At 40.6% G+C, this 25,942-nt stretch overlaps 1 protein-coding gene across 9 annotated transcripts in view; it reads left to right on the forward strand.

The window, feature by feature from the left end:
- Positions 1–580: 580 nt before the first annotated feature.
- MARCHF8 (membrane associated ring-CH-type finger 8) overlaps positions 581–25,942 on the forward strand; it is a 134,136-nt gene continuing 108,774 nt past the window's right edge. For 2 of the 9 annotated variants that reach the window (XM_074337297.2, XM_088792146.1), the window contains exon 1: positions 593–1,255. The gene's annotated coding sequence lies outside the window, so the exon portion shown is untranslated. Of the gene's footprint in view, positions 1,256–25,942 lie in introns of all 9 variants that reach the window. The other 7 variants (XM_088792142.1, XM_074337293.2, XM_088792149.1 and 4 more) reach the window with 7 other exon arrangements.

Genomic DNA, 25,942 nt, shown 5'->3' on the forward strand with positions numbered 1-25,942 from the left:
ATGACAAAGTTTAACAGGGACAAAATCTGAATGCTGAATCAAATATTTACTTAGATATGTTTGTATTGACACATACAAAGTCTAATTCCTATAAAAATTATAATAAAATATAATTTAAAATAAAAGTTGAAAGATCCATAAGCCCATCCTTACACCCTTTCCATGATGGGGGTGGGTAGACTTTGCACGTAGCTGTTCACTGCAGATTAGCGAGCGAAAGCAAACGAAAGTGTTCGTTAAGGCAAAGAAAACTATTACTGTTTATTACCTTGCTCTCCCTTCATTTGCTAGCTTTGGGTATTTTCCATTTTTTTCTTGAAGTTCTACAATATACTGCTGGAACAAATTCCCCCTTCTTCCGAAACACTAATAACATATGCGCTCAGGCCCAGGAGTCACTGAAGGACGAAGCCCGGGTGGTGGGTGCCTTCCCCGTCTTCGCCAGGGCTGAGCAGGGCGTCTGGGTCTCGTCCCGGCACCCGAGACGTGCGAGCGCAGCTCCAGCGCGCCGAGGCTGCCACCTCCGCCAGCCCCAGCGCGCCGTCGTCGCTGGGCAACGCCTTCCCCCAACCCCGGCGAGCACGTGACGCGCGCGTCACGTGACGAGCCCGTCGGCGTCCTCCTGCAGAGCCGTGTAAACAGGCCCGCAGCGCTTGATGCGGCCCTGCTTGGTCCGCGTCTCCGGCATGCTGCAGGCGGCCCCGGGCAGCCTGGTCGCGAGCTCAGCGCCCACCTGAGGTAACTCCCGCGGCGTCGCGACCGCTGGATCTCACGCCGTGAGCAGCCGCCGTCACCCGCCGCGGACGAGGCCGGCGGAGCCCCTGGCCCCGGTAGGGGGTGTGGCTGCCCGCTGTGAGGTCCGCGACAGGTGGGCTGGGCGGGGGCGGCCGTCAAGGCCTGGGTTCTGTGCTGTCCTGGGCCGGGGTCCCAGCTCCCGGCTTCCAGCCGGCGGAAAGGCTGCAGCGACCTCGAGCCGTGGGCCCTTCCGCCCCCGCGCTCGACGCTGCGCTGGGGGCCCGGTCAAGCCAGGGGCCGCAGGATCTGTCGGGCGCCGGGGCCCGGTGGGCTGCCTGCGGGGAATCCCAGATGAAGTCCTGCCCCTAACGGATCCTGAGACCTAGGGCAAGTCAGCCCTCGCCCTTGGTCAGAGTTTCCACATCTGTAAAATGAAAGTCTGGACTAGGACCTTCCACTTCTGACCTGTGTGATCTGGAGAGACCTGCATACATTGGAAGCTGCCAGAAAAAAAGCATAGGTAGATAATTTTCTTTTAATTGCTCAGTTTTTGTTCGTCCTGAAATCTTTCATCTGACAATGTATGGATTCTTGATCACCTCGGTGAAGTTTTTCATAGAAAATTTAAGAAAGTCTTAATGGTTTATGTTACTGTTTTGTCAGGCTTTTGTTTTTTAATGCAATGTAACCTCCTTTCTTAAAACCTCATTTAGAAGCCCAATTTGCAAAAAAGATCAAAAGAAACCTTTATCTACCTCACTGTCTCCTCTCCTCCCCATACTCCCTAAGAGTCCCTAGAGATCACAGATTGAAAAGCGCTGTTATATAGAGTTGAGGAAAGATTTTGTGTTTTTGTTAATTTGATGGGATTCGGAACATGAATCCTGGGCGTATTTGTTCGACTGCATGTCATGGAGTTAGACAATATTTCCAATATATACTGGAAAAAGGCCCCAAAATTTCCAATAAAGACTTTCTCTTTACATCTTTTTTTGCACCCCAGTCCCAAGAGAAGTAAGTGTATGCTTATAATCGTGAGACCTCAGACCTCACTGCTGGTTTAGTTTAGGCACAGAAGGGGAGTAGAAGACTTTTTGCAAGTCTTTTATTTGAGACCAACTGAATGGATTAATTAGAACATTTCCACTGAAAAGTGTGAAAGGTGGGAGAGTCTGAACTAACATCGTTAGAGTCATGGAATAATGTGAATGTTTCCAAATTTTGAGACTCGAGCAAGAGAATGTGGGGTTTGAGAGGACTGGCTTTAGGAGAAATGGAGGTCCTGCTTCATACATGTAAACAAAATGTGAGGTGGTGGTGTGTAGGCAAAAAAATTATCAGTAGGATTTTTTTTTTTACGTTAAGAGAAATGCATAGTTTCCTAATTAGTTGGTTTTTTAATACTAGAGTTGATAAGAGACTTACTGAAACTTGAAGTTAGATATTGAAAGAGGAAAACCATACACTTTTACAGCTTGTCCACTTGGTGCTTCTGTGAGGTGAGCCAGAATTGGGGGTTGAATGGACTATGAGTGGATCCCAAGGTGAGCTAGTAAAGTATGTTTTCTCTCTTCAAAGCAAACTCACTTCCTTGACCCTTTTTTTTTTTAATTTTTAAATTTTTTAAAAACTTTTTTTTATTAGTTTCAGGTGCACAAAGCAATGTAATAGACGTTTATCATTTATATCCCTCACACAATGACAACCTCCCCCCCCATCCACTACCCCTCTGACATCGCATGCAGCCATTACATTTCCATTGTCTCTATTTCTAATGTTGTACTCCGCTTCTTGTAACTATGTATATATAAAATTGACATTCATTATTGTTCAGCTTTAGCTTCAGGGGTACAGTGCACTTCCTTGATCTTTGATTTAGGTTTTGGCAAGTCACTTCCCTTCCTCTAGTCTCAGTTTCTGTGACAAAGTTAGGAAATTGGATTGATCACTGCTCCACCTTTTGGCTTCAGTTAAGGTTGTCAGGTAAAATACAGGAAACCCAATGAAGTTTGAATTTCTGATTAACAGTAAATAAGTTCTTAGTATAAATATTGCATAGAGTGTGCTTTACTACATAAGAACATTCATTATCTGAAATTCAAGTTTAACTGGGCCGTTTTTATTTGCTAAATCTGACAACCATAGCTCCAACATTTTTGACTTTTTCAAATTAGCTCCAGAGAGAAATTATGGAGGCACAGACAGGAGTGAATTGATTCAACCAGTCAAGACCCCATATTTGTTAATAGTAGGAGTGTCTATTTCTTGAGGAATAGCTGTTTTACTTGTGGTCTCTCTCTCTTCTCCCATTTACAGCAGTTCCTTTTCTGCCATAATTACATAATGTTTAGATTTATACTTTTGGTGCTAAACAATTTAAATATCTAGAAGGAAAAGAAAGGCTGCCAAATGTCTAAAAGTAACAAATTTGAGTCTTGAAGTGGTATGTGCCACCTACTGTGTTTCCCCGAAAATAAGACTGAGTCTTACATTAATTTTTGCTCCAAAAGATGCATTAGGGCTTATGTTCAGGGGATGTCATCCTGAAAAATCATGCTAGGGCTTATTTTCCGATTAGGTCTTATTTGCGTGGAAACACGTTTTTGTTTTTTCTATAAAAGATGCTTTATAACGCTACTTGTTCTCCAGTTGTGTAATTGATTTTAAGACATTTTCTAAAGCAGTGGACTGTTCTGATGGTAAATAATCTTCCAGAAAGTTCTTATGACTTTTGATTTGGCCCGCTGTGAATATGGAAGATGATCAGTATATGCATTATAAACATTTTATATATTAACTGACTTGTCAATTTTGTCTTTGGTATATTTTGAAGTTGCAGTGTTGAAATTCTTTTTCAAGGAATGTAATTTTAAATTCCTCATTTTTTGAGTTTTTTTTTTTAAACGATGCCAGATCCAGTTTCTTAACTCACTCTGAAATGCCTGAATTTTCTAATTCATTTTTCATTCAATAGTCAACAAAAAACTGAGTGTGCTTTCTATGTACCAGCTGATGTGGTCAGTGTAGTTCATCAGGTGCTTGTCTCATTGAGGATGTAAATTACGTGCAATTCAAGGAAATATGATGAGGGCCTTGAAATGCTATGGAAATTGAGAGGAGGATAAGTGCCCAAGATGGCTGAACTTCCTGGAGTAAGTGGTGTTTCATGCAGTTGTGGTAGTAAAGGTGGGGTCAGAAAGACAGGCTTACAGAAAAGTGGGAAGAAGCAGGAAAGGGCAGGAAATCCATTTCTCAGTTCTACAAAGCATACACTTGGTTGGATTAAAAATAGTTGATGATAATTGTTTACATGTAGTTTTTGGTTCACTGTGATGCTCCTTATCTGCATTAAGTGTGTTGGAATGGAACTTTTTCAGGGTATATATTAGAAAGACCTTCAGGTGTCATTATAGTACTTTGAAAACATGTTTGTGTCATACATATAAAAATGTGTAATTTGCATATGTAAAGTTCAAAAACTAGAACATTACTCATACTGTTGAAACCTGTGTGCCCCTTCCTGATTAGGCTCCCCTACCTTCCCCTCAGAAGTAACCACCACACTGAATTCTGTGTCTTCGCTTTTCTTGATAGTGTGGCTTGATATATCCCCCTGCAAACATTGTTTACTTTTACATATTTTTGAACTTTATATAAATAGCCTCATACTATGTGAATATTTTTCTGTGACTTTTTTCACTTATAACTAGGTTACTATGTTTCATTCATGTTTTTTTCCCCCAAGGTTCATCCATGTTGATATTTTCCAAGTACAGCCATTTCCTTGAGGTAAACAGCTAGGATGGGAATTGCAGTTTGTAGGGTGTCCATATCTGTGGTTTTACTAAATACTGCCAAATTGCTCTCCTACGTAGTTGTGCTGTTTTACTCTCCTAGCAGCAGGTATGAGACTTTCTGTTGGTATGCTGTCTACATGCTCCCCCATGTTTGGTATGGGCAAAATATATATCTAATAATAATAAACGTCTAGTATCCAGAGTATGTAAAGAACTTTTACAACTCAACAATAAAAAGAACTCAGTTAAAAAACAAAGGATTTGAATAAACATTTCTTTAAACAAGACGTGCAAATGGCCAATAAGCACCTGAAAAGATGCTTGACTTCATTAGCCACCCGGAAAATGCAAATCAAAACACAGTGAAATACCATGTCTCACCCATTAGGATGGCTATAATCACAAAGACATATAATAAGTGTTGCGGAGATGGTGGAGGAATTGGACTCTTCATACACTGTTGGTGGGAATGTTACATGGTACAACTACTTTGAGAAACAGTCTGGCAGTTCTTTGAACAGCTAAACATGGGGATACCAAATGACACAGCAATTTCACTCCTAGATATATACCCAAAGAAAAATGAAAACAGCTATCCAGTCCAAAACTTGTACATAAATGTTCACATTAGCAGTATTCATAATAGCCAAAAGGTAGAAAAAACTCAAATGTATCTCAATGAATAGATAAAATGTGGTTTATCCATACAAGGGAATATTCAGCCATAAAAAAGAATGAAGTACATACTCATGCTGAAACTTAGATGAACCTTGAAAACATTATGCTAAGTAGTAAAAGCCAGTTACAAAGGCCACATATTGTATGATTACATTTACATGAAATGTCCAGAATACACAAATATGAAGAGTCAGAAAGTAGGTTGGTGTTTGCCTAGAGCTGGGGTTGGGGTTGGGGAACATGGGGAATTTGACTGATCATGAATAATGGATTTTTTTCGATGATAAAATGTCTGGTGGCACAATTCTGAATATGCTACAAACCATTGAATCGTATACCTAAAGAAAGCTGTTGGTGGAAAGAAGGAAATTGAAAAACGAAAAACAAAACTACCCTGCTGTGAGAAGCCCTGTGGAGAAGCTCATGTGGTCGGAACCAAGACTTGCTCACTGCCACATGAGTGAGCTCGGAAGCAAAGCCCTCCTTTCCCCCTTGTACACACACAGCCGAGCCTTCAGATGATCCTGCAGCCCAGCCAGCGGCTGGACTCATGATAGACCATGAGCCATAGATACCCAGCTAAGGTGTTTCTAGGTTCTTGATCCTTAATAACTGTGATATAATAAATGTTCATTGTTTGAAACCAGCATCTTGGGGTGACTGATTATACAGTAAATAACTAATATATGGGCGTTAACATTGCATTATATATTGCCTTTAATTTTGGTGTTGTAGAAAACTATAATTTTTTAAAAAAATCCATCATTTGTTCACTATAGTTTATAACTAATAGGTAGTAATACATGTCTTAAAGTATCCTTTAAATTATTGGGGTGTATCTTTAGAATAGTTTAAATTATTTTTTAAAAGTTGTAATTTCTGTGTGATGCATTATGAATCTTTATCAATCAGAACAGGCCATTTCCAGACCATATAGCAGTACAGAACATTTTTCATACTGCCATGATATTCCGGTAACCGTTTTATACTTAAAAGTTATGGATGGTATTAATATAGCTTAGGCAGATTTATTATTTATGACTTTAGCAAAGGTACTCAAAAATTATTATTCAGGCAAAACTTAGTTTCCTAGAAGGCATCCTCTTCTTACTGTAACCATACAGAAGGAAGTTAAAGAAGATTTTTGTTCTTTTCTTTTGAATATTTCTGTATTTCAGTTGAAGAAAGATTGTATGACTACATTAGATGGATAAGGAACTCAGTGAGTTATGAAATTTGATTTTAAAAACGAAGTCACATTTCAAAAGTTTGTAAGGATTCTCTGACCTTTACTTTTTTTACCTTTTTAAAAACAGAAGATGTGTATTTATTAACATACAAAGATACATGTAGTATCATGTATGAAAAAAACAGACCATAGAAGTTTTCCCCTATGTTTTCTTCTGAAAGTTTTGTAGTATTAGCTCTTATACAGAGGGTGCCAAAAAAATGTATACACATTTTCAGAAAGGAAAAAACTATTAAAATTACACTGATGGTAACTACTTTGAGCACCTCTTGTAATTGCAGAAATCAAACGTGACTTGCATTCTTTTGTTATCGGTTTGTATTATTACAATTTTTTTTAAATGGGGTGACAATTGTTACTAAAATTACATAGATTTCAGGTGTACAGTTCTGTATTACATCATCTATAAATCCCATGTGTGTTCACCACCCAGAGTCAGTTCTCCTTCCATCACCATATATTTGATTCCCCTTACCCTCATCTCCCACCCCCACCCCTCTTATCCTCTGCTAATCACTAAACTATTGTCTGTGTCTATGAGTTTTTGTTTCTCATTTGTTTGTTTTGTTGTTTTTGGTTTATATACCACATATCAGTGAAATGGTTCTCCGCTTTTTCTGTCTGACTTATTTCGCTTAGCATTATACTCTCAAGATGCATCCACGTTGTCACAAATGTTCCTATATCATCTTTTCTTACTGCCGAATAATATTCCATTCTGTATATGTACCACAACTTCTTTATCCATTCATCTATCGAAGGACATTTTGGTTGTTTCCATGTCTTGGCCACCGTAAACAAAGCTGCAATGAACATTGGAGCACACGTGTCTTTATGTATAAATGTTGTCAGATTTTTTGGGTAGATACCCAGGAGAGGGATTGCTGTGTCATATGGCAATTCTAGTCGTAATTTTTTTTTTTTTTTTTTTTGCCGGAACAAGACACCTGTTTATTTCCTAGGAAGGGGAGTACAGGGTCTGGGGAGTTCCCGCTACAGTCTCGTCTTCACACTGCGGGCCAGCAGACATCACTTGCAGAAGAGCACATTCCAGAAGAGCAGCCAGCAGGGGTTATTCGTAATTTTTTGAGGACCTCTACACTGCCTTCCATAACAGCTGCACCAGTCTGCATTCCCACCAACAGTGTATGACGGTTCCTTTTTCTCCACAGCCTCTCCAACACTTGTTACTATTTGTCTTGTTGATGATAGCCATTCTGACTGGGGTGAGGTGATAGCTCATTGTGGTTTTTATTTGCATTTCTCTGATAATTAGTGATGTTGGGCATTTTTTCATATGTCTATTTGCCATTTGTATGTCCTCTTTGGAGAAATGTCTCTTCAGGTCCTCTGCCCATTTTTTAATTGGGTTGTTTGTTTTTTTGTTGTTGAGTTTCATGAATTCCTTGTATATTTTGGATATTAGCCCCTTATCGGAGGCACTGTTTGCAAAAATCTTCTCCCATTCAGTTGGTTGCCTCTTTATTTTGTCGATGGTTTCTTTTGCTGTGCAGAAGCTTTTAAGTTTCATATAGTTCCATTCGTTTATTTTAGCTTTTACTTCCATTGCCTTTGGAGTCAAATTCATAAAATGCTCTTTGAACCCAAGGTCCATAAGTTTAGTACCTATGTTTTCTTCTATGCAGTTTATTGTGTCAGGTCTTATGCTTAAGTCTTCGATCCATTTTGAATTAATTTTGGTACATGGTGACAGATAGCAGTCCAGTTTCATTCTTTTGCACGTGGCTATCCAATTATCCCAGCACCATTTATTGAAGAGGCTGTCTTTTCTCCATTGTATGTTTTTTGCTTCTTTGTCAAAAATTATCTGTCCATATTCATGTGGTTTTATTTCTGGGTTCTCAGTTCTATTCCATTGGTCGATGTGTCTGTTTTTCTGCCAATGCCATGCTGTTTTGATTATTGTTGCCCTGTAGTACAAGCTAAAGTCAGGGAGTGTGATACCTCCAGTATTGTTCTTTTTTCTTAAGATTGCTTTGGCTATTTGGGGTCTTTTGTGGTTCCAAACAAATCTGATGATTTTTTTGTTCTATTTCTTTAAAAAATGCCATTTGGATTTTGATGGGGATTGCATTGAATCTGTATATTGCTTTGAGTAATATGGCCATTTTAACTACGTTGATTCTTCCAATCCATGAGCCCGGAATGTCTTTCCATTTCTTTGTGTCTTCTCAATTTCTTTTAAAAATGTCTTATAGTTCTCAGCATATAGGTCTTTCACATCCTTGGTTAAGTTTATTCCTCGGTATTTTATGCTTTTTGCTGCTATTGCAAAAGGAATTGTTTTTGTTTTTTTTAAGATTTTATTGGGGAAGGGGAACAGGACTTTATTGGGGAACAGTGTGTACTTCCAGGACATTTTTTCTTTCCCAAGCCAAGTTGTTGTCCTTTCAATCTTAGTTGTGGAGGGTGCCGTTCAGCTTCAAGTTGTTGTCCTTTCAGTCTTAGTTGTGGAGGGTGCAGCTCAGCTCCAGGTCCAGTTGCCATTGTTAATTGCAGGGGGCACAGCCCACCATCCCTTGTGGGAGTGGAACCAGCAACCTTGTGGTTGAAAGGGTGCATTCCAACCAACTGAGCCATCCTGGGGGCAGCTCAGCTCAAGGTGCCCTGTTCAATCTTAGTTGCAGGGGGCGGAGCCCACCATCCGTTGTGGGACTCGAGGGATTGAATTGGCAACCTTGTGGTTGAGAGCTCACTGGCCCATGTGGAAATCGAACTGGCAGTCTTCGGAGTTAGGAGCATGGAACTCTAACCGCATGAGCCACTGGGCCGGCCCAAAGGAATTGTTTTTTGTATTTCTTTTCCTGAGATTTTAGTCTTAGTATATAGGAATGCAATGGACTTTTTGTACGTTGATTTTGTAGCCGCCAACTTTACTGTATTCGTTTATTGTTTCAAATAGTTTTTTGGTGGAGTCTTCAGGGTTTTCTATATATAGCATCATGTCATCTGCAAAGAGTGACAATTTAACTTCTTCATTCCCAATTGGGATGCCTTTTTTTTCTTTCTTTTGCCTGATTGCTCTGGCAAGGACTTCCAACACTATGTTGAAAAGCAGAGGTGATAGGGGACAGCCCTGTTGTGTTCCTGAACGTAGAGCAAAGGGCTTCAGTTTTTCACCATTAATTATGAGATTAGCTGAGGGCTTGTCATATATGGCCTTTATTATGTTAAGGTATTTTCCTTCTATACCTATTTTATTAAGTGTTTTAATCATAAATGGATGTTGTATCTTGTGAAATGCTTTTTCTGCATCAATTGATATAATCATACGATTTTTGTCCTTTATTTTGTTTATGTGATGTATCACATTGATGGATTTGGCGGATGTTGAACCATCCTTGTGCTCTGGGGATGAACCCCAATTGGCTGTGATGAATAATCTTTTTAATGCATTGTTGCATTCGATTTGCTAGAATTTTATTTTGGATTTTTGCATCTGTATTCATCAGAGATATTGGTCTGTAGTTTTCGTTTTTTGTGTTGTCCTTACCAGGTTTTGGTATCAGGGTAATGTTGGCTTCATAAAATGAGTTAGGGAGTACTGTCTCGACTTCAATGTTTTGGAAGAGTTTGAGCAGGATTGGTATTAGATCCTCTTTGAAGGTTTGGTAGAATTCACTAGTGAAGCCATCTGGTCCGGAGTTTTGCTTTTGGGAAGGTTTTGGATGACTGATTCAATTTCGTTACTGGTGATATGTTTGTTTTAGATTTTCCAGTTCTTCATGGTTCAGCCTAGGAAGGCTATATGTTTCTAAGAACTTGTCCATTTCTTCTAGGTTATTAAATTTGGTGGCATATAGTCTTTCATAGTATTCTTGGATGATTCTTTATATTTCTGTGGCATCCATTGTAACTTCCCCTTTTTCATTTCTGATTTTGTTAATTAGTCTCTTCTCTCTTTTAATCTTAGTGAGTCTTTGTTAATCATTTCAAAGAACCATCTCTTTGTCACAGTAATTTTTTCTGTTGTCTTTTTGGTCTCTATTTCATTTACCTCTGCTCTAATTATTGTTATTTCCTTTCTCCTGCTGACGTTGGGTTTCATTTGTTCTTCGTTTTCTAGTTCTTTAAGGTATAACATGAGGTTATTTATTTGGGATTTTTCTAGTTTCTTGACATAGGCCTGTAATGATATAAATTTCGCTCTTAAAACTGCTTTCGTTGCATCCCAAAAATTTTGGTAGGATATATTTTCATTGTCACTTGTTTCTGTGTATCTTTTGATCTCTCCTCTAATTTCTTCTTTGACCCGGTCATTCTTTAAAAGTATGTGGTTTAATCTCCATGTATTTATGTATTTTTCCTGCTTTCTTTTTGCAGTTGATATCCAATTTCAAAGCTTTGTGATCACAGAATATGCTTGGTATGATTTCAATCTTCTTAAATTTGCTGAGGCTGATTTTATGTCCCGATATATGGTCTATCCTTGAGAATGTTCCATGTACACTAGAAAAAAAATGTATAGTCTGATGTTTTAGGATGAAGTGCTCTATATATGTCAATTATGTCCATTTCATCTAATGTGTCATTTAGGGCTGCTATTTCGTTATTTATTTTCTGTTTGGATGATCTATGCATAACTGTCAATGATTTATTTAAGTTCCCTGGTATAATTGTGTTTTGGTCAATTTCTCCATTTAGTTCTGCTAGTAGTTGCTTGGTATATTTCGGTGCTCCCTGATTGGGGTCATAAATATTGATGACTGTTATGTCTTCTTGTTGTATAGTCCCCTTACCATTGTGAAATGTCCATCTTTGTCTCTTGTTATCTTTTTCACCTTGAAGTCTGTTTCATCTGATATCAGTATGTCTACACCAGATTTTCTCTGGGTACCATTTGCTTGGAGTGTCAATTTCCACCCTTCCACTTTGAGTCTATGCTTGTCCTTGTAGCTGAGATGTGTCTCTTGGAGACAGCATATGGTTGGGTTCAGTTGTTTGATGCAATCTGTTACGCTGTGCCTTTTTATTGGTGAGTTCAGTCCATTTACATTTAGGGTGATTATTGATATGTGAGGATTTCCTATCATCCTATCTTTAGTTTTCTGGTAAGGCTGTGTCTTCATTGTTTCTTTGCCTTTTTGTTGTTGTCTGTTAGTTCTGTGTGGTGGTATTCTATGATGTTTCCCTCTGTTTCTTCTTTTATTACAGTATATATTTGAGTTCTGGATTTTTTTTGAGTGGTTACCGTTAAGTTTACGTAAAAGAAAGTTTGCTATTTAGAGTATTCCATTTTCTTCAGCACGCTTACTTTCTCCATTCCCATATTCCGGTTCAGGCCTTTACTCTCCCTCTTTTTATGTTTCGGTTGCCACAAATTGTCCCTGTTGATGGTGGTCGAATAGCCTCCTTTAGTATTTCTTGTAGTGCAGGTTGTGTATTAGAAAATTCCCTCAGCTTCTGTATGTCTGGAAAGGTCTTTATTCCTCCTTCATATCTAAAGGGTATCTTTGCTGGATATATTATTCTTGGCTCATAATTTCTCTCTTTCAATAGTTTGAATATTTGGTTCCACTCCCTCCTGGCTTGTAGAGTTTCTGCTGAAAAGTCTGATGATAACCTAATGGGCTTTCCTTTGTAGGTTACCGTCTTCTTTTCCCTGGCTGCCTTGAGGATTCTTTCTTTGTTGTTGATTTTAGACAGCTTCAATACAATGTGCCTTGGAGAAGGCCTGTTGGGATTGAGGTAATTAGGTGTTCTATTTGCTTCTTGGATTCGAGGATCCAGTTCTTTCCACAAGTTTGGGAAGTTCTCATCGATGATTTGTTTGAATATATTCTCTGTTCCTTTCTCTGTTTCTTATCCTTCTGGTATGCCCATTATTCTTATATTGCTGTTTCTGATGGAGTCACACAGTTCTTGTAGAGTTCTTGCATTTCTTTTAAGTCTCAAGTCTTTTTCTTCTTCCATCCATGTCATTTCCAGGTTTCTATCTTCGATGTCACTGATTCTTTCCTCCATCTGGTCAACTCTACTACGTAAGCTGGCTGTTTCATTCTTAATTTCTTCTGTTGAGTTCTTAATCTCCAGAAATTCTATTTGATTCTTTTTTAAAATTTCAGTGTCTTTTGTAAAATGTTCATGTTGTTCTTTGTGTTTCTGAGTTCATTAAACTGCCTTTCTGTGTTTTCTTGCATCTCGTTGAGTTTTTTCAGAACTGCAATCTTGAATCCTCTGTCATTTAAGTCACATATTTCCATATCTTTAAGTTCCTTTTCTGGAGACTTTTCACTTTCTTTTTGAGCTGTCTTGTTGCCTTGGTTATTCATGGCAATTACTGATTTATTATTTCTCTTCCTAGACATCTACAGGAGTGGCTTCTGCAACAGGTTGATAGGAAGAGGTCTTTCTTTTGTTTTCCAGTACTTTTTGGTAGAATGTTTTATTTTCTCTCTGACTGCAGCCTTTTTTTCTCTCTCACACTGTAGTGCTATGTTTTCTCTGCACTATTCCAGCTTCTCACACAATGGGGGGATTCCCTGGGAGACAGGCTTCTCCTCTGTTAACAGTTCACTTGGGTCACAGGGCACAGTGTCCGTGTGGGTATGCGGAGAGCTTTTGAAGTTGCAAAGCTCTTCCTGCACCAGATTCAGAGCCCGTATGTTTCAGCAGTTCTGTTTACTCCTTCAGGGATCTGCCCACATAGGTAGAGATGGGTGGGGTGAGTTGTGAGAGGTGGCCCAGAGCAATGGCAGCGACCACCACCACAGCTGGTCCTACTTCCACAGCTCCCTCCCCTTTGGCAGAACTAGTTGGGCTGCGAATGTGTGTTTGAGGACCACAGTTCTCAGAACAGCAAATATTCTGTTCTTTTGATCTGACACCGCTACCGTTCAGCTTCTAGCACTGGGCTGATGGGGGCATGGTGAGCTCTGGGAGGATAGGGATGGGGCGGCGGCTAGTCTCAGTGCCTAAGGCTTCCGTTCTCTGCTTGGCAGTGAGCGCTTAAACCACCGTTTTCAGCCTTCTTCCCTCAGTCTTTGCTCCAAGGTCTCTGCCATGAGCGTTGGGTTCAGCCGTGTTATATGCTGTCCCTTCAGCCCTGTGGGCCATATATGGAGCCCTAGCAGTCCGAGTCCTTCCCTCTCCCGCAGCTGCGGTAGTTCCTGGATGCAGCAAGCTTGGAGCACTGAGCTCGGTCTGCGTCCTGCGCCCACATGGCTCTGTCTCCACACTTACGCCTTTCCTCCTCCCCCCTCGCATGATTCGCCCACCTTTAGGTGAATTCAGTAGTGGGCCTCTTCGTCTTGCCTGTCTGCTGTGCAGGGAGTCCTTTGTGGAGTTATAGTTGTTCGATTAGTTGTAAATTCCAGGGGAGATTTACAGAGGCTCACCTCACGCCGCCATTTTGATGATGTCTCTCTATTATTACAATTTTAATACAGTTTTTTCCTTTCTGGAAATGTGTAGGCACTTTTTTGGCACCCTCTGTATTTAGGAGTATGATCTGTTTTTAGGGGTTGATAGGATGAGTGGTATGAGATACGTTCATTATTTCTGTTTATTGATACGTAATTCTTTTGGTATTAGTTGTTTTAAATTATCCTTTACCTATTGAATTTTTTGCCCGTTATCCTTTTCCCATTGAATTTCCTTTGGCATTTTTGTTGCAAATCATCTCATACATGTGTGGGTCTATTTCTGGACTCACTCTTCTGTTGATTTATATGTCTGTCCTTACGTCAATATCATACAGTATGTCTTACTGTAGCTTTATGTATGGTTTGAAATTGGTTAGTATAAATCCTCTAACTTGGTTCTTTGTTTTCATAGGTCCTTTGTTTTTTCATGAATATTTTTAAATCAGCTTGTTATTTGAAAAAAACAACAACAAAAAATCTTGGGATTCCAATTGCAATTGTTTTGAATCTCTTTATCAATTTGTAGAAAATTGCTATCTTACTATATTACCTTCTAATCTATAACGAGGCACATACCGTGTTTCCCCGAAAATAAGACCTAGCCGGACAATGAGCTCTAATGCATCTTTTGGAGCAAAAATTAGTATAAGACCCAGTCTTATTTTACTATTACATAAGATATAGAAGAGAATAGAGAATGGGGAATGGGGAATGGGGAATGGGGAATGGAATGGAATGGAATGGAATGGAATAATTTTTGCTTTAAAAGATGCATTAGAGCTGATTGTCCGGCTAGGTCTTATTTTCAGGGAAACAGGGTGTTTCTCTATTTAATTCTTTAATTTCTTGCAACTTATTTTTAGTTTTGTAGTATACAGGTCCTATGCATATTTTGTCACATTTACATCTCAGTGTGTTTTTTTGATGTTATAAATGGGATTAAAAAATCATTTTCCACTTCTTCATTGCTAATATATAGAAATACAGATGGTTTTGTATACTATGTTTGTATATTGTAGTCTTTCTAAATTGACTTATTTGTTTCAGTTAGGTTTTTAGGATTTTCTTTACCTACAGTTTTTGAATAAAGAGTTTTATTTCTTCCTTTCCAATGAGTGTACCTTCTCTCCCTCCCTCCCTCCTACCTCCTCCTTTCTCCCTCTTCTGTCCCCTCCCCCATCTCCTCTTTTTTCTTTCTTTCCCTTATTGTGCTGACCAGGACCTCAAATCCAACATTATGATAGAAGTGGTAAGCATACATTTATGTTTTGTTCCCACTCAGTGGGAAAGCATTCAGTCTTATACAAAAAGCACTATCTATAAACATTCTTATTTTTTAACTTTTTTATATATTTTAACTTTTTAATTAGTTTCAGGTATACAAAACAACATAATGATTAGACATTCACACCCCTTACAAAGTGATACCTCCCAAGTCTACTACCCCTCTGACACCATACATAGCTGTTACAATACCACTGTTTATGCTGTGCTTTACAAGTTGACATTCAATCTTATTTTATACTAGTTTCAGGTGTACCGCGCAGTGGTTAGGCACTTATGTAATCTATGAGGTGATTCCCCCTGGTAAGTCTAGTATGCATCAGACACCCTACATAGTCTTTTGAACATTGTTGGTTATATTCCCTATACTGTATTTCACATCCCTGTGATTATATTGTGACTACCACTGTGTACTTTCTAATCCCTTCACCTTCTTCCCTATCCCCTAACCCCCTCTCCCATCTAGCAAACATCAGTGTTTTCTCTGTATCTATGAGTCTATTTTTGTTTCGTTTGCTTGTTTATTGTGGTTTTTAGATTTCACATATAAGTGAGATCATATGGTATTTGTCTTTCTCAGTCTGACTTACTTCACTTAGCATAATACTTTCTAGGTCCATCCATGTTGTTGCAAATGGTAAGATTTTATTCTTTTATGTGGCTGAGTAATACTCCGTTGTATAAATGTACCACAGTTTCTTCATCCAATCATCTATTGATGATCATTTCAGTTTTTTCCGTATCTTGGCTGTTGTGAATAGTGCTGCATTCAACATAGGGGTGTATAGGTGTTTTTTTTGTTTTGTTTTTTTAATTAGTGTTATGGATTTCTTTGGATAAATACCCAGGAGTAGAATTGCGGGTCATAAGGTAGTTCTATTTTTAATTTTTTTGAGGAACCTCCATACTGTTTTCCATAGTGGCTGCACCAATTTGCAATCCTACCCACAGTGTAGGAGGGCTCTCTTTTCTCCACATCCTTGTGGTTTGTTGATTATTGATGATAGCCATTCTGTCTTTACCCCAATGTAAATTCTTGCTTCCTTTGTCATAGATTAAATGACCATATAGGCATGGATTTATTTCTGGGCTCTCTATTGTGTTCCATTGACCTATGTGTCTGTTTTTATGCCAGTACCATGCTGTTTTGATTACTATAGCCTTGTAGTATAATTTGATATCAGGTAGCGGGATACCTCTAGCTTTGTTATTATTTCTCAGGGTTGCAGTGGCTATTCAGGGCCTTTAATGGTTCTATATAAATTTTAGGATTATTTGTTCTAGTTCTGTGACAAATGCCATTGGTATTTTGATAGAGATAACATTGAATCTGTAAATTACTTTGGGTAGTATGGATATTTTAAGGATGTTAGGTCCTTCTATCCATGAGCACGGTATATGCTTTCATTTTTTTCTTTTTAACTTATTTCTTAAATGTCTTACAATTTTTTGAGTACAGGTCTTTTATGTCCTTGATAAGTTTATTTGTAGGTTTTCTGATTTTGATGCAATTGTAAATGGGATTGTTTTCTTAATTTCTCTTTCTGATAGTTCGTTATTGGTGTATAAAAATGCAACCGATCTCTGAATGTTAATTTTGTATTCTGCGACTTTACTAAATTCATTCATTAGTTCTAATACTTTTTTGGTGGAGTCTTTGGGGTTCTCTGCATATAGTATCATGTCATCTGCAAATGATGACAATTTTACTTCCAACTTGGAAGCCTTTTATTTCTTTTTCTTGTCTGATTGCTGTGGCTAGAACTTCCACTAAGTACTATGTTGAGTAAAAGTGGTGAAAATAAGCATTCCTGTCTTGTTCCTGATGTTATGGGGAATGCTTTTAGTTTTTCTCCATTGAGTATAATATTAGCTGTATTCCCTGTGTTCCCACTTTCCTGAGAGTTTTAATCATAAATGGATGCTGGATTTTGCCCACTGCTTTTTCTGCATCTATTGTAGGACCATATGCTTTTTATTTTTCATTTTGTTAATGTGTATCACATTAATTGATTTGTGGATATTGAACCTTGCATACCAGGAATGAATCCCACTTGATCGTGGTGTATGGTCTTTTTAATGTATTGCTGAATTCAGTTTGCTAATATTTTGTTGAGCATTTTTGCCTCTATGTTCATTAGGGCTGTCGGCCTCTAGTTTTGTATTTTTGTAATGTCTTTGTCTGGTTTTGGAATCGGAGTAATGGTGGCCTAATAAAACGAGCTTGGGAGTCTTCTTTCCTCCTGGATTTTTTGGAATAGTTTGGGGAGAATAGGTGTTAATTCTTTTTTAAATGTTTGGTAAAATTCACCTGTGAAGCCATCTTGTCCAATACTTTTGTTTGTTGGTTGCTTGTTGATTACTGATTCAATTTCATTGATAGTAACCGGTCTGTTCACATTTTCTATTTTTTCTTGATTCAGCCTTGGAAGATTGTATGGTTCTAGGAATTTATCCATTTCTTCCAGATTATCTAATTTGTTGGCGCATAGTAGTATTTTTCTAATTTTCTTTCTTTTTTTTTGTATTTCTTTGGTGTTGGTTGTCACTTCTCCCCTTTCATTTCTGATTTTATTATATTTGGGTCCTCTTTTTTTCATGATGAGTCTGGTTAAAGGTTTGTCGATTTTATGTATCTTTTTGAAAAACTAGCTCTTGGTTCATTGATCTGTTGAATTTTTTTTTTAAATCTCTATTTTGTTAGTTTCTGCTCTGATCTTTATTATTTCTCTTTCCTTCTACTTACTTTCGTCTTTTTTTGTTGTTCTTTTTCAGATCTCTTAGGTGTAAATTTAGATTCAGATTTTTCTTGGTTCTTTAGGTAGGCCTGCATTGCTCTGAAATTCTCTCTTAGGACTGCTTTTGCTGTGTCTCATAGATTTTGGGTCGTTGTGTTTTCATTTTCATTTCTCTTTGGTATCTTTTGATTTCTTCCTTGATCTCATTGTTGACTCATTCATTATTTAGTAGAATGTTATTTAGTCTTCTTATGTTTGTGTGTTTTTCAGGGTTTTTTTGGCTTTGTTGGTTTTGATTTCTGGTTTCATACCATATGGTCAGAGAAGATGCTTGCTATGATTTCAGGCCTCTTAAATTTATTGAGACTTGTTTTGTGAACTAACATGTTGTCTATCTTGGAAAATGTTCTGCGTGCACTTGAAAAGAATGTATATTGTGCTGTTTTAGAGTGAAATGCTCTAAAGATATCAATTAAATCCATCTGATCTAGTGGGTCATTTAAGTCCACCGTTTCCATGTTGATTTTCTTTCTGGAAGATTTGTCCACTGATATCAGTGGGGTGTTAAAGTCCCCTACTATGATGTATTACTGTTGATCTGTGCTTTTATGTCTGTTAATATTGGCTTCATATAGTTAGATACTCTTATGTTGGGTGCATAAATGTTTACTAGGGTTATGTTCTCCTGTTGGATTGATCCCTTTATTATTAAGCAATGTCCTTCTTTGTCTTTTATTATAGTCTTTGTTTTAATGTCTGTCCTATGTAAGTATTGCTACCTCAACTTTTTTTTTTTTTTTTTTTCATTTGCATGAAATATCTTTTTCCATCTCTTTACTTTTAGTCTGTGTGTCTTTCAATCTGAGGTGGGTCTCTTGTAGACAGCATATGCAAGGCTCTTGTTTTCTTATCCATTCAGCTACTCTGTGTCTTTTGATTAGAGCATTTAATCTACTTACATTTAAAGTGATTATTGATAGGTACATAGTTTTGCCATTTTATTGTTCATATTTTTGATATTTGTTGGTTTGTTTTCCTCTGCTTAAAGCAGTCCTTTTAACATTTCTTGTAATACAGGCTTGATGGTAATGAATTCCTTTAGCTTTTTCTTGTCTGGAAAGCTCCTTATTACTCATTCAATTTTAAATCATAACCTTGCTGAGTAGAGTAATCTTGGTCCTTGCTTTTCATCACTTTGAATGTTTCCTGCCACTCCCTTCTGGCCTGCAAAGTTTCTGTTGAAAAATCAGCTGACAATTTTATGGGAGCTCCGGTGTAAGTAATTAGTTGTCTTTTTCTTGCTGTTTTTAGGGTTCTCTCTGTTTTTAAGCTTTGCCATTTTAATTATAATGTGTCTTGGTGTGGGCCTGTTTGGGTTCATCTTGTTTGGGACTCTGCACATCCTGGACTTGTATGTCTGTTTCTTTCGCATAGTGCCCTGAGAATACTACAGCCAGCCACCACTCACCTCAGGGCAGTTCCTAGCCTGCGATCACTTTGCAAAATGCCCTTAGAATGCCACAGCCAGTCACCACTTGCCTTGGGCTTGCAAATCCTTGAGAGATGCTGTAGAGTGGCTGCGGCACAGGTGTTGGGTCACTCGACCATCAGAAGCTCCCTGGGTTATCATGGGCCTTCTGCTGGAAAGACTTCTGGGGCTTGTAGGGCGGGGCTTGCCACTCAGCCACTGAGAGTGCCCATGGCAATGCAGCACTAGGTGGGTGGGGTGTCGTTCCAGGGAGGTGAGGGCTATGGGTAGTAGTTTCTGCATAGTCAGTGCAGTTTCGGCTCCTGCATCGATGCTGGTCCACAAACACCTTGCAAAAATGCCCCCAGAATACCACAGCCAGCCACTGTCCTCCTCAGGCCAATAGGCCCCCAAGAGATGCTGTCACCCAGGGCTTGGGTCACCATCTACCACCAAACATTTCCCAGGCTGCCACAGGCCATCTGCCACTGCAGTAAGGCTTTTGCATCCTCTGGGGCAGGGCCAGCAGCCCAGCAGTCAAGAGTGTCTTGGACAGTGCAGTATCAGCTGTGTGGGATGGGGACCCAGGGTGTCACCAAGGCAGTGTGCACACGCGGATTCCACCAGACCATTGTTGTCCCTTTGGGAAAGGGCTCAACACAAAAGATGGCGCCTTCCTTTAGACTATACATGGCTTATGCTCCACACAGGGCCAGCAATGGCTCCTGACCCTCCAGCCCTCACTCCGAGCCACACAGCTCAGTCCTTCTTGCACACCTCTGGCATCCTCCAATCACTGCCCCTCTGCCAGAGACCAGGTGAGTGTTTGCAAGTGAGTGAGCATGTGTGTGGGCCTCGGTTTTCAGCTGCTTTCAGTCTCGCTGGGAAAGGCAGAGACCTCACTGATTTTCACTTCCAGATGCTGTGGGAACTTCTCTTCCTGGCACAGGATCCCTGGGCTGAGTAGCCCAGTGTGGGGCTGGGGCCCCGTCCTCTTCAGCGGGATCCCCCACCACCGGGTGTCCCTCTTGGTGTTCAGTCACTATCTGTGGGTTTTGGGTCAGCCCATTTTGCATCTTCCCCTCTCCTTCCAGTTTCAATGTGGCCTCTTCTTTATATCCTTAGTTATAGGGGTTCTGTACAGCTAGTGTTCAGATGATTCTTGAGTTGATTGTTTTATAATTTATTTGTAATTTCAGTGTGATCCTGGGATACAATAGGCATAGCATTTACCTAATCCGCCATCTTGGGGCAACTCCATACAATGATTAATTTTTGAAAATTGAACAAACCTTATATCCTTGGAATAAACCTCACCTGGTCATGATTTATAATTCTTTTTATATTTCCTGAATTCTATTTTCCAGTATTTTGTTAAAGATTTCTTTTTCTTTTCTGTTTTGAGGACTTCTTGTAGCCATTCCGTTCTTCTAGGGTATATATTTTGCTGGTGATGCAGTCTCTTAGTTTACTTGACCTCACAATGCCTTGATTTTTCCTTCCTCTCTGAAGGCTATTTTTGTTGTATATAGGGTTCTGAGTTGACAGTTTTTCCTTTTAGTCCTTGTAAGGTAAGGTGTTGTGTGTCTTTGTCTGGCCTCCATAGTTTTTGATGAAATATTTGTTGTCATTTAAATGATTTTCCTTTATAGGTAAGGAGTGGTTTCTCTCTCACTGCTTTCAGGTTGTTTCCTTTGTTTAGCATTCAGAAGTTTGACAGTGATATGCCTTGATGAATATTTCTTTGAGTTTATTCTGTTTGGGGTTTGCTCAGAATTCTTAGCCGTTATTTCAAGTACTTTTTCAGTCCAGCCCTCTTTAATAACATGAATGTTAGATCTTTAGTTACAGTCATACAGGTCCCAGAGGCTGTATTCATTTTTCTTTTTCAGTCTCTTTTCTCTCTGTCATTCAGATTGGTTAGTTTCTATTGTTCTGTTTTCTGGTTCACTGATTCTTTTCTCTGTCCCCACCATTCTGATGTTGAGCCCATCTGTTGATTTTTGTATTTTTGGTAATGGTATTTTTTCAGTTCTGAAATTTCCTTTTGTTTCTTCTTTGTAGCTTATATTTCTTTGCTCAGACTTTTCTTTTCTTTTCTCTTCTCTTCTCTTCTCTTTTTTTTTTTTACTGAGGCAGTGGTGGGGATGAAAGCCCCAGCTACCTACTAGGCCTTCTCAGATACTGTTCTGATGGGCATGTTTAGATGCTTTGTTACATCTTGGTGAGAGCAGGGTCTAGTCTACCCTCAGTGTTTGCTAACATGAGTGGGACCATGGCCACAGTTTTTTCTGGAGTGTTTGACTCGAGTAGGGTGTCTGAAAATGTGGTCTATAAGCTTTTTTGTCTCTCTAGGTTGACCCTTTACCAGTCATTTGTTCAGAAAGAGCAGACTTTTTGTTGTCAGCACCCCTTGGTGTTTCTGGGTTGTATGAGGTGAAAAAGAAAACCCAGGGAACTCAACACAGTATTGTTCCTTCAAGCTTAAGGTCCCTAGCTGGTCTGCCTTTCAGAGTCTTATATTTTATATATAATGTTTTTAGCTGTACTTAGTGGGACAAATAGGGAAAAGTACAGTTAACTCTATCTTCCCAGAAATGTAAGCTGCTTTTTCCTTCCTTCCTTCCTTCCTTCCTTCCTTCCTTCCTTCCTTCCTTCCTTCCTTGTTAGTTTCAGGTGTACAGAACAATGAAATAGTTAGACATTTATACCTCTCACAAAGTGATAACCCCCCTCCCCCAATTTACTACCCCTCTGACATTGTATATAGCTCTTAAAATTCCATTGACTATTTCCTATGCTGTATGCCACGTCCTGTAACTATATATATATTAAATTGTAGTTGACATTCAATATTATTTAGCCTCAGGTGTATAGCGCAGTGGTCAGGCATCTACACCATCCATGAAGTGGTCTCCCTAATAAGACGTGCTCATTTGACACCCTACAAAATCTTTACAACATTAATTGATTATATTCCCCAAACAGTTTTTCATATCCCCGTGGCAATATTGTGGCTACCAATTTGTGCTTTCTAATCCCCTCACCTTCTCCCTCATCCCCACCCCCCTGCCATCTAGCAACCATCAGTTTTTTCTCTGTCTCTGAGACTATTTTTGTTTAGTTTGCTCATTTATTCTGTTCTTTAGATTCCACGTATAAGTGAGATCATATGGTATTTGTTTTCTTCGTCTGACTTATTTCACTTATAAGCTACTTTTTAAAATATTCTTTTACTGTCATTTTAATAGTCTTGGTGGAAGAGGAACTGAACTTAAGTGTTCAATCTACACCTTTATATTACTCTCAATTGTGTTATTACATTTGTATGATTTAGGCAGATGAAATAGTTTACTTAGTGATTATTTTGTTCATGGTACACAATCTTATGTGGAAGAGCCTTTTGGAAATGATTGAGAGCATGAAACTCTACTTGGCTAAGGTTTCTCAAAAAAAACTCCATGCCATAAATGAATTCCTTCTGTGTCATTCCCAGAAGGATTAAATTGATTTTAGGTGAATTCAGAGTAGTTGATGTAGAGCTTGATGTTTTAGTACTATAGCCTGATTTTTAACTTAAAATGGCCTTTTAGTTTAGGCCAGGAGCCTATATATTGTAAACCTTTACATTTATTTTGATTTGTTAAAAAATAAACATATAATCTCAAAAGGATAACTTCTATATTAAATTCTGTCAAAGCATTAACATTTTAAGGAATTACTGCAAGTCTTTAAGTTTGTTAATTCAGTTGTGAATATGTTAGGAATGTTCCAGCACTTACCCAGGAGCCATACTGGTTAAGAATATGGGCTTTGGAGCCAGCTTCAGTGCTTACTGTATGACCTTGGGCCTGGGTTTCTTCATCCATATAGTGGAAAAGACAACAGTTATACTTTTTCATATCACGGTTGTGGTCACGTGAGTTTTCTTTTAACTTAATACTGTGTCGTGCGGGAGACCCTGCTTGCTGCGCCATTTGTCAGGCAGGGCGGCCTGCGGGGTCTCTGCTCCTGCTCCCCACACAAGAACGCAGGATATGGTGAGGCCAAAAAGGAACACCCACGGAGCCATAGGTAGGGGAGTCATACCACTATGGTCTCACTGGAGGCTGGGTTCACTGGACGTGCGACCTGCTGTCTGTTTTTCTGCCAACCGACTGACGACTCTCCTCCACTCTCCTCGACTCTGTTCCTCTTCTCTCCTCGGCTTTCCTCGGCAGTCCTCGGCTCTCCTCCGTAGCTGCAGCAGTTATTCCAGCGGCCAATCGGCTAACTGGCCACAGCCGACGGCCAACCAGCCACAGCCGAGCCAGCACCTTTCCACGTGAGGCCGAGAGCCTGTAAACTACTTTCTGGGGCTCTGTACCCACACTCCACCCCTACAGGGTCTTGCCTCATAATCTATGCGACAAGCGTCTTCTGCGAGGTTCCCTGTGCCATATTAGCCTACTGACACCTACGGACAAAAAGAAACAGTAGTCTTTGGAACCAACAATGGCAAATCCCTTCCATCTGGGAGGATACATGCTAGCTTTTTGTCCTGGGAAAGGAGGGTCGCTGCCACTGGCACCTTTCCCGGTTTGTGGTACCAGACCTTTATGGCAGTACTTGGGGTCCCTTGCATAGTTTCAACATGTAACAGAACAGGGGACCCCATAATAGGCCATAGTGAGAGCACATAGTTTCCTCGCAAAATCATCCCGGTATCGGGACCTCTGTATACTACAGTCACTTGCGGTGGCCACTCAGCCACCACCCCTGGCGTGACTTGCAAATCATGAGTCAAACCGGCCCCCCGTGCGGCTATCAGGCCCAACCATCGACAGTGGGGGCTTTTGACCTGCCAGGGCCAAGTCCATTGCTGCCGTTCCCCTGCTTTCAAGCATGTGGGTGCTGGCAGCAAAATGTTTCCATTTCTGCCGTAGCCTGGCTTTAACAGAGTCTCACTGGTGGTAACTTGTAATTGAATGGGAGCGGCCGTTCGATGTAGCAGAGCTTCTACTGGTGCGGGCCCTCCCTTCCGTGGTCTCTCATTCAGGACTCTCAGGACGTCCCATAGACGCGAGGCCCAGTCACGCATCGTGGGAGGGTGTTTTGATACCAGGAGATCTTGCTTCAAAAGGCCATTGTAGCGTTCAATCATGCCAGCTGCTTGTGGGTTATATGGGGTATGAAACAACCATTGCATGTCCATCCTGGCAGCCCAGCGCTGCACTTCTTGCCCTGTAAAGTGGGTACCCCTGTCACTTTAAATGACTTGGGGGCGCCCATAGAGGGCGCACAGCCGTGTAAGGGCGACCACTGTATGCCGCTGATCCGCAGCCGGACAGGGCCAAGCAAACATCAACCCGTAGCAGTGTCCACTGCTGTAAATGCGTATATCGCATTGCAGGCCTTAGACAGGGGTCCAATGTAATCCACTTGCCAGCGAGTGAGGGGCACCCTCCCTCGCATAATCTGCTGTGTCTCCCAGAGGAGCCTCCGCCTTTGGGGGCTGCCCTGGGCACAGACGGCACAGTCATAGCAGGCATCTGCTATCTCCTGCCATTACAAAGGCAGACCCCAGCGTCTGCTCACCTGCCACATGGTTCGGCTTCCAGCGTGCTGCAATTTCCTGTGCAGCCAATGGGCCACATCAGTGGCAGGAGCCCGTTCTAACTATCAGACCCGTGCTAGGGCATCTGCTTCATCATTACCTGGGGACACTAAGGGGGAGTGACCTGTGACATGTATTAAGGTCACCTCCTTTCTCTGCCCTAGGTCCCAGAGGCCCTGCCACATGGCTTGACCCCACAGTGGACGGTGTCCCAACAACCAGTTTTGGTGTTTCCATGTAGGGAGCCACAACGTTAGGCCCCGGAACACCGCCCAGCTGTCAGTGCAAATAACTAGGGGCCCAGGCTCGTGGCTGATTACCATCCACACAGCCCGTAATTCAGCCCACTGGCTACTCTGGCCCATCCCAGTATCAGACCAAATGGTGTCTGTTTTGGGCTGCACACCAATAGCCGTCCAAACAGCTGCAGCCCCTCGGCTAGAACCATCGGTAAACCAGGCACCCTCAGGTACTGGGGACTGTCCTTCTTTGTAGGGCTAGGGCTCCAAGTCCTCCCCTCTAGGCAGAGCACTTGGCTCAGCCTGGGCTACAAGCTCCACAGGCCCCAGGACCTGTTGTAGCTCTGTGCTCAAAGGGCTTGAACTAACGGTGCCACGTTGCTCCAAGTAGGCACCCCACTTGGCGAGGGTGGTGGTCTGTGCCACCCCCGTTTTGGGTCCCTGGGTCCACGTACGGACCCACCCCTGGACAGGATAGTTTGTTCAAACCAACACATGTGCCGTTCCTGTGATGGCTTCTGTGGCCACTAGGGCTGCATACACAGCAGCCAGCTGTTTCTCTATTAGAGAGTAGCAGACCTCCGCTCCTTTCCATAATTGGGACCAAAATCCCACTGGCAACCAGAGACGCTCCTGCCATTGCCAGAAGCCCCATCCGTACCCCTCTTGGGTTACGTGAACATCAAGTTCAAATGGGCGGCCGGGGTCTACTACTTGCAGAGCCTGTGCCTGCTGCACTGCCCGTTTCGTGGCAACGAACCCTTGTTCTATAG

Source organism: Rhinolophus sinicus, chromosome 15, assembly GCF_057876585.1.
Source record: "Rhinolophus sinicus isolate RSI-liver-muscle chromosome 15, RSI-T2T, whole genome shotgun sequence".
Lineage (NCBI taxonomy): Eukaryota > Metazoa > Chordata > Mammalia > Chiroptera > Rhinolophidae > Rhinolophus > Rhinolophus sinicus.